The following is an 8,807-nucleotide window of genomic DNA, read 5'->3' on the forward strand; positions in this document are numbered from 1 at the left end:
GGGCGGGGCGGAGCGCACGTCTCCAGGCCGCGCCGTACCCGCGTGGGGCGCGGAGGGTGGGTGTGTTCTAGACGCGCGGGCTGACGCCATCTCACCGTGCTGCTCCACCCGCGCCGCGTGCTCCCAGCGCTCGGGTAATTCGGGTAACCCGGGTAGGCCAGGGTCAGCCAGCGCCGGACCAGCGTCCAGCATCGTGGCCGTCCCGGTAAGCGGGGGCGGGGTCGGCGGGGACCTGGCAGGCACCGTGAGGGGCGGGTCTGCGGGCAGCGGACTCTGAGGTGTTGTATGGGAGCCGCCCCCGAGGGGGTCCCTGTGCATATGAGCCACGAGTGTCCCTGCCTCTACCCCTTGGGAGCGTCCCGGAAGCGGTGTGCGGAGCCGCACCCATGGAAGACCCACGTGCAAATGGAGACTCTCAGGGCTCTCTCTGCATTTGCTGCCACGAGGAGTCCCTGTGTGCAGGACACCAGCCCCAGAGAGACCAGCTGTGTACATACGGGACGGCAAGGGTGGTCTCTGGTGTTGTCTCAGTGGAAGAGCATTTGGGAACATGGGGAGCCTCGGGAGCCTGCACTGTGGGGATGGACCCCACAGAGGACCGCTGTATATATACAGGAGGACCTGAGACTGTTCCTCAGAACTGCCTGGAAGGAATCTCTAACTGGAAGGAGAGGTTCAGGAGTAACTTCCCTTATGCCCAAAGGTCTTTGGCCTTGACCTCCTTGAGGGTTCAGTGTGCCTTAAGTTGTGATCCCTCCAACGTGGTCGAGAGGCAGGGGCCCTGTGGGACTGCGCCTTTGTCCATTCCTCCCCGAACCCCGTTAGAATGTGTATTCTCCGTGGTAGCCCAGTTGGCTTCAAGCTGGATTTTAGTGGAGGCAGGAACTTAAGTAGGAGAACAAGGTGTAAGAGAGGAGAGGACCAGAGAGACCTCTGAAGCAAAGAAAGGAGATTTGAGGCTCTGGGCTTGACTCTCAGGAAGAAAACAGTAAAATCAGGTAGAATAACTGACTCTGGCAGGTCCTGTAAAGAAAGTACTTTGAAGGAAAAAAGAAAGGATACGTAGGATTATTGAGCACCAGTGTGCGAGGCACTATACTAGCTATGTTTAATCGTATAACTCTTAAAATAACGTTGTGAAATTATCCCTTGAGGGATAATTAAACTGAGACTTAGATTAAGCAACTTGATAAAGGTCATAAAGGTTGGAATCATGAAATCTGTTTTTCAGATTTTATTTGGGAAGAAATATTAGAGACAGAAGCAAGAGTATATGTTTGCCTAAATTTAAGAGCTAGAACTATAAAACTCTTAGAAGAAAGCAGGTGAAAATCTCCGTGACCTTGGATTTGGGAATGGTTTCTTAAGTATGACATTAAAAGCACAACAAAAGAAAAAAATAGATAAATTGGACTTCATCAAAATTTAAATCTTTTGCGTTTCAAAGGGCACTATCATTTGATAGTGAGAAGACAACCCATGGAATGGGAGGAAATATTTGCAAATCATATAGCTGATAAGGGATTAATAATCCAGTTAAAAAAAGAACTCCTGCAACTCAACAACAGCAAAAAATCCAGCCCAATTCAAAAATGGGAAAAGGACATGAATAGACATTTCTTCAAACAAGATATACAAATGGCCAACCAGCACATGCAAAGGTGCTCAGCATCATTAGTCATTAGGGAAATGCAAATGAAAACCGCAGTGAGATATTACTTTGCATCCACAGCAGGCTATTCTCAAAAAGAAAAAAAAAAGGAAAATAACATGTTTGCGAGGATGTGGAAAAATTAGAATTCTGCTGCATTGCTGGTGGAAATGTAAAGGGTGCAGCTGCTGTAGAAAATGTTTCATGGTTCCTCAAAATGTTAAAAAGAACTTCCATATAACCTAGCAATTCTACTCTGGGGTAAATATCCAAAAGAAATGTGATGTGTTATGGAAACTGACTAAATTCCAAAATTTAGTAGCTTTCTCCTGTGATCAGAGAAATCCCTACTTCCCTTTTCAAAGGTTTCTTTTGCTTTATTACTGCCTGGGGTTTACCCCTCCACATGTTCTAAAGATCACAGTTAGTTACATTTTTGAGCCTTTTACAAATGTCTGCCAGTCCCACATCAAGAATCAAATGAAGGCACAAAAGGATAATTTACATTTAATATGCAGGATGAGATGGTTACAGCCTATTAGGAGGGCTGCAGGCTCTCCATAGCTACATGTCTTTATAGAATGAGCTGAGGGAGAGGAGTTCCCTAGATGCCTTCTCCTTCCCTATTTCTTCCCTAGCTCATACTGTGGAATTAGGGTGTGCCTTGCATACACGCAAATTCCATGCTGCCCATGTATGCCTTACTGCCTTACAGATGCTTCTCTTACTCTCACGGTTACAGCAGTGTATTAGTTTTCTATTACTGTGTAACAAATTACCACAAATGTGGTTTAAAACAACCCACAGTTTATTATCTCATAGTCTCTGTGGGTCAGTTGTCCAGCTTGGTCCTCTGCTTATGGTCTTACAAGTCTGCAGTTAAGGTGTTAGCTGGGCTGTGTTCTCATCTGGAGGCTTGACTGGGGAAGAGTCTTCCGAGATCACTCTGGTTGTTGGCAGAATTCATTTCTTTGCAGTTGTGGGACTGAGAGCCCTAGCTTCTTGCTGGCTGTCAGCTGGAGGCCACTGTTAACATCTAAATGCCACCACAGTTCCTAGAGGCCACCTGCAGTTCTTTTCCACATGGGGTTTCACAACGTGGCCACTTCATCAAGCCAGAAAGTAGTCTCTAGAGTATGCTAGAAGACAGTCTTATATTATGTAACGTAATATAATCATATGTATGACATCCCATCACCTTTGCTGTGTGCTGTTGATTAGAATCAAATCACATGTCCACCCACACTCTCGAGGATGGGATTACACAAAGCATGAATACCAGGAGGTGGGAATCATGAGGGGAAGCCACCTTGGAGACTGTCTCTGCAAACAAGGAAAGGTTTAGGTTGTTATCTGCTCTCATTTCTTCCATTTCATTCAGCCACATGGGCCTATTCTACTTTCTTGTTTCACTGCTATTTACCACCACCTGCCCCTGACCTTTGAAGTTTTTTCCAAACCCTTCTCAGGTTACCACAAATTTTTCAGCGTTCAAGTTGTGCCTATGATAATGTCTTCTCTCTTTTCTTCCTTGATAAGGACAAAGAAATCCCCAGTTCAACCTATCAGCTAAAGAAGTAATGAATAAGCATAATTTGTAGGGTCTTTGTTAATTGACTTCTTTTTTAACCAGAGTGTCTCTCCTGGGACTTCTTCCAGCATAGGGAAAGCTGTTTTTTTTGTTTTTGTTTTTTTCATGAACCATTTGTTCTTACGCATTGCTAATCACTGTTGAGAGAGGCAAACCCTCATGGACCTTTAGTATTCCTGAATGTTTTTCTTACTGGGTATGCCAAGAATACAAGGCCCTGATTGTTTTCCATGCCATTTCTCAGGATTGTATTTGCAACAATCAACCTTGACAGATAAGGCAACATTTCCCCCTGGAAAAAGATCAGGCTTGTTTCTTACTATAAAATAGGCTGTGAATCACGGAACCTCAGTGCTGCACACATATGCCTTACTGCCTTACAGATGTTCCTCTCTTGTAACACAGCCCACTGTATGTGCAGGCATCTATCATAGATCCTGTGCCACCCCCATGGCACTTGGTAGACATGGGAAACTGACGCAAAAAACCATGCTAAAGCTCTTGCTATGGCTGTGCTATGAGTAATAAAATCCTTTATATCTGATCCAGGAGTCTTGTGTCTTCTGCCAGCATTCATGGAACAGTAACAGGATAGCTAGTTACGTTACAAATAGAGTAAAATCTCACACCCTGCACAGATCTTGACAGTCCTTATCACTTGTTTTTCTAGAAGTTAAAGCTGATTTTGTTAATTTATCAAGCACCTCATGTGCGTATCTTGGAGCTTGCAGCCCTGAACCAAGCCCCTCTCTTGTCCTCAGGCCAGCCTGGATGTAGACGGTAAGGAAGGGGACGCAGAGACTCGGATGGCTACACATCTGACCTGTGAGTATCCACCTAAGTGTTCCAGTCTGTTGGGTGAAGGCTTTGACTTGGTGTGAACTCTCGAGAGAGCCTAGGTAGTGTTTGACAATCTCTGCGGTGGCCGAGGTACAGAGGACTGCTACACCGGAGGTCCTGGTGCCGAGGGTGAGAGGTGAGGGAGGTGCACGTGGCTCACTTCAGCTTTACCTCTGCTGATGAGCGCAGAGTGAACACACCCTAACGCCAGATTGAGACCCTGGAGCCTGGGAGAGGAGGTGTGCTAATCCACCCCTACTCACCCCCAGTGTCGGCAGACCCACTACCTCTTTAGGACGGGCACCTGGGCCTGGCTCCGGGGTGGAGATCCTAGGTGCGGGTGTTGCAGGAGTCTGGAATTGTCCACATTGGGAAGAGGCCACATTCCCTTCAGCTCCAGGCCCCAGGCCCATTTGTGCCTGCCTGGTGGGGCTTTCAGGGCAACAGATGCTCCCAGCTTGGCAGGCAGGAGCCGGGGAGGGGTATGGCAGGAATTTCAGCTCAGAAGCTGGGCTAGAACAGGGCTTGGGGTGAGCTGGGCCCCTGTACGCTTGTATATGTAACAAGGGTCAAAGGGCCTGGGTGCCTTGGTGCTCCTGGGTTCCCAGCTGAGCACTGAGCCCACCAGGGACCAGCTGCCCTGATGACTGTGCAGCTGTTACTGAGGAAGCTACTGCTTCCTGGACTGCAGATGACCCATTACCTTCAGAAGTGTGTGATATTTGTGTGCCCAGCATAGTTGCAGACTTTACTCATAGTGTGGCTACCTAGGGACAGGGTTAGAGTTAGGACTATGCTTGGAACAGCACTGACATAGTGGTTACGGATTGGAGGTAGGTAGCGGTAAGCATAGGGCTGGAATCACGGTGATGTTAAAGTAGGATTTGGAATTGCGTTTATGGTTCCTGTTGATAAGAGCTAGTGCATCTTGTAGATCTCACCTATAGTAGCTGGAGAATCTGCTTATCTACATGGTGAGAATTGAAAGGGTCTATAAAAGTCTGCTTTCTTCTCCAGCAGTCTGAAGTGTGGGTGGAGTAGGGGTGTCCTATCTGAGTTGATCTGGCACCATTTCCCTGTTAAAAAAGAAATGACAGGCCCAAAATGGAGTCACTTATGCTAAAAGGAAGACTTAATACCTGACCTTATTGAAGTTACAGCCTTCTCCAAGAATGTAATCCAAACTGATCGGTGTGGAAATTTCTGGTCCGCACCAGTGAGGTAATCCTTTCCATCCCCCAAAGGAAGATGAGGTAACCTGGCACATAGATCTCCTTCATCCCCTATAGATAGATTACCTAACCCTGAAATAATCTGTTTTTGTTTTTGACTTCCTTGTCATACTCTTAAAAACCTCTCTTTTTCTGTAGCCTTTTAGAGCTCCCCTCTACTTGCTAAACGGGATGCTGCCCAATTCATGAACTGTTCAGTAAAGCTAACTCGATGTTTAAAAAAAAAAGAGCTCATGCATCTTAGATTAGGATTGTGTTAGGGTTGGAGTAGGGTACTGTTTGAGTTTAAAATTGAGATCAAAATGGGTCAAGGAGATAAATGTTGTGTTGGGGGTCAGTTTTAAGCTTCTGAGATGGTCTGGAGAGGGACTTAACCTTATGCGTTTTGTGTGATATTGATCTGGTTTAGATGAGAGGTTTTGGACATTTTCTGGCCTTCTGCACTTGAGAGTTATAAATGGCCCTATGATCCCTGAAGCTGCGATCGACTAGAGGGAAGTAGGCATCTAGCTCCTGGGGAGAGGGAACATCGCAGTTTTCTATCCTGAACTTACCTGGCCATGTAAACATCTTTTGGGTAATACCCAGCAGCATTACCTTTACGAGGTACAGTTATTCTGAGGGTCTCACTTGAAGGACTGGTTTTAGAGTTGTTTGTGAATGGGGCTGGAGTTGAGGTTAGGGTTAGGGTTGAAAGGCATGGACTGCAGTTGAAGTTTGGGGTAGAGCGACACATGTGGTCATGCCCTGTATCAAGGGCTCCTTCCTGACGAGTCAGGAGCTGGTTCTTCACAGTTTCCTGAGGGGGATTTTGACAGAGTAGGTCTGTCTGGTTTACTCTTCCTTTAGGTTCTGTTTCTGCTGCATCGGAGAGACTGAGGGTCAGGAGCCTGCGGTAAACTGGGGACGCTCCCGGGGGTAGGGATGGGAGTGTAGGTGAAGGACGGGGCTGCTGAAGAGGGCAGGGGACTGACTTGCTGACCGTGGCGTTCCTTTAAAAGCACACAGCCAAGTTGTTGAGACCAGGGGTGTGTGCGTGGATCCAAGACTGTCCTTATTAAAGGACAGGCAATGGGACAGAAATTACAAACCAGAGTTTCGAGGTGGATAAACAGACCTGGCCTGAGGTAGCCTATTGGTTGTATCGGGGAGAAAGGCTGGGAAGGATGGATTGGGAATGCATTTGTGTTTTGGGCCTGCAAGATGGGCTGTGTCTGTCTGCATGTGTGTGGTGCCAGAGTCTGCTGGGGCATGTCTGACTCAGGGTTTTCATGAGTCTATGTAGGTGTGTTTCCTGAACATGTCTCTGGGTACTCTGAGTTAGCTTCTGAGTGGCATTGTTGACTTTATGTCCTCCTGTGTATGTGTCTGTGTGGCTAGGTGTCTGTACGCATGTGTCTTTGACTGTGTGTGAGACTCTGCTCTGGCCTCTCACTTTCCCCTGACCCTCTCCCCTGATGCGCCCCAGCTGCCAGCACTATTTACTGCAAGAGATTGGCTTCCTTTCCCTTCCCACTCTCTGGATTCCCATGTGTCCGGCTGCCTGCCCAGGGCCCTGCCCCTGAGGCCTCTGTGTGGGGCTTGACCTTGGGAATGCTACACTCTGGAAAGCCCCCGATATGCTCTTTGCCCGGCTGTGGACCCAGAGAAGTTACAGTGGAGGAGGGGGACAAGGCGGGAAAGGGGGCAGTTGGCAGCATGCACCCCTCCTTCTGGAAACAGAGATCTCCTTCAGGCCCCCTCTTTCCTCCCCACGCTCTCATCCAGATCAAGTATTCAGGGTCCTGGCCTCACTGTCTGTGCGCATGGGAATGAACAGTCCTCCACAAGCCCCGTTAGGCATCTGGTCCTCTGCGTCCCCCAGCACCTTACAGGCCTGCCTGTGCTCATTCCTCACATCCCCACACACCCTCACGGCTGTCCTCCCTTATTTCCTGTCCCTGCCGTAGACACAGGAACCACTCTTGTCCTTCATTCTGTGACAGCCCAGGCCTGTGCCGTGGAGCAGGTGGGGCAGCAGGCTTTGGATGAATGGTGAGGAGCAGAGGCTCAGCCCCTCTCACAGGTGCAGGAAGCAGCAGCGCCTTGGGGTTTACTCCTGTGCGCATCCTGTGGTTGTTGCCCTCCCTGCGTGGGCTGCAGTGAGGAGGTACAGTAACAAAGCAGCCACGGTCCCTATTTGCTGGGACTTGGTGTTTAACAAGAGAAGTGATTTTGTGGAGAAGCCATTCTCCCGCACTGCAGGCACTCGGTTGCCTGAAATGCTCTCTGTAGAATTCTGAAATGCTCTCTGTAGAATTCTGAAATGCTCTCTGCAGAGCCCAGGAGAAGGGCTCCAGAAGGTCAGAGCCATTTGCCACGACAGTATGGTATCTCAGAGGGCAGAGGCGAACTCCAAAGTTCCCAAGCAAGCATTGCTATATCTCTAGCATCTACCAGCAATTCTGGAGCAGTGAATACCTGATTTTGTGCCCTGCCATGAGAGTTTTCATTCTGATTTTACTTCTTGAGCCGAGGGGGAGCTGGAAGGTGGGGCTTGTGCTAGGGTTATAGGATGGGATGAGCAAGGCTTCATCCTTCTGCAACATCCTGCATGAATCATAGGCTCTGACTCTGTCTTCTCTCAGCTCTTGATTTTGCTGAGAACTGAGAATCCTGAAGGTCTTGGTTCCAGCTCATCTCTGTGCCCCTAGCCCTTTGTTGCAAAACTTGGTCAGCAGCATAAGCCAATGCCGGCACGTGGCAGGTGGGATACATGGGAAGGACCCGCTCCACCTAAGCCAGGATGTGTGCACATTAACCTCAGCTTCCCACGTGATGCTGCTGTGACCCTTCTGAGTCAATTCCCTTCATTCCGGGCCTCCCTCTCCTCTCCTTGCTCTGTGGCTCTCTGCCCAGCTCTCAGCAGGCATGGAGGATGTGCCTGCCACAGGACCCCCTATGATCTTTGGGGATGCTTTAGGAAAACCCTGGAGGGTGTGGCTCAGCAGGCCTGGGCCTTGTGCCTCCTCACCTTGGGGGGCCACAGCAGGGCCTGAGCTCCCATCTGTTAGGCACAGAATCACCCTTCAGAGCAGGGACACAGTCATGCTTCTTCGCATCCTGGCTTTTCTGCATCCTGCTAGCAGGACACATTGTGCTAAGTGCTGGGTCCTATCAGAGGAAGAGTCCTGCCCCACGTCCTGGTTTGATGGTATGTTGAGCCATCCTGGATTTCCTTAGGAATCAGTGAGGCAGGGGCATCCCACAGTCCCCATACCACAGCACGAGGAAGCTACAGCACTTCCTGCCCTTCCTGCAGCTTTTGGCTCCTCTGTGGTAGGTCAGAAGGTGGAAATGCAGACGTGCCACCTTCTGAGAGAAATGAGGTGTCCAAAACAGAGGTCCCTTCCATCCACTGAGGGCAGCCTCTTTGTCTTTCTGCTTCCCAGTTCTCTCCTCCTACCCTCAGACATCCCCAGTCTCTGGATGGACACTAGGATGCCACACCTGC

At 49.0% G+C, this 8,807-nt stretch overlaps 1 long non-coding RNA gene across 1 annotated transcript; it reads left to right on the plus strand.

The window, feature by feature from the left end:
* The first annotated feature begins 48 nt into the window (after positions 1–48).
* Positions 49–8,801, plus strand: LOC113616628 (uncharacterized). Its single transcript, XR_003431360.1, has 3 exons — positions 49–205; positions 4,004–4,067; positions 7,264–8,801. It is a non-coding gene; the product is annotated as an uncharacterized LOC113616628 (long non-coding RNA).
* The last annotated feature ends 6 nt before the right edge of the window (positions 8,802–8,807 follow it).

The sequence above is a fragment of the Aethalodelphis obliquidens genome, unplaced genomic scaffold (genome assembly GCF_003676395.1).
Source record: "Aethalodelphis obliquidens isolate GAN/ISIS:26980383/991018 unplaced genomic scaffold, ASM367639v1 scaffold275, whole genome shotgun sequence".
Classification (NCBI taxonomy): Eukaryota; Metazoa; Chordata; class Mammalia; order Artiodactyla; family Delphinidae; genus Aethalodelphis; species Aethalodelphis obliquidens.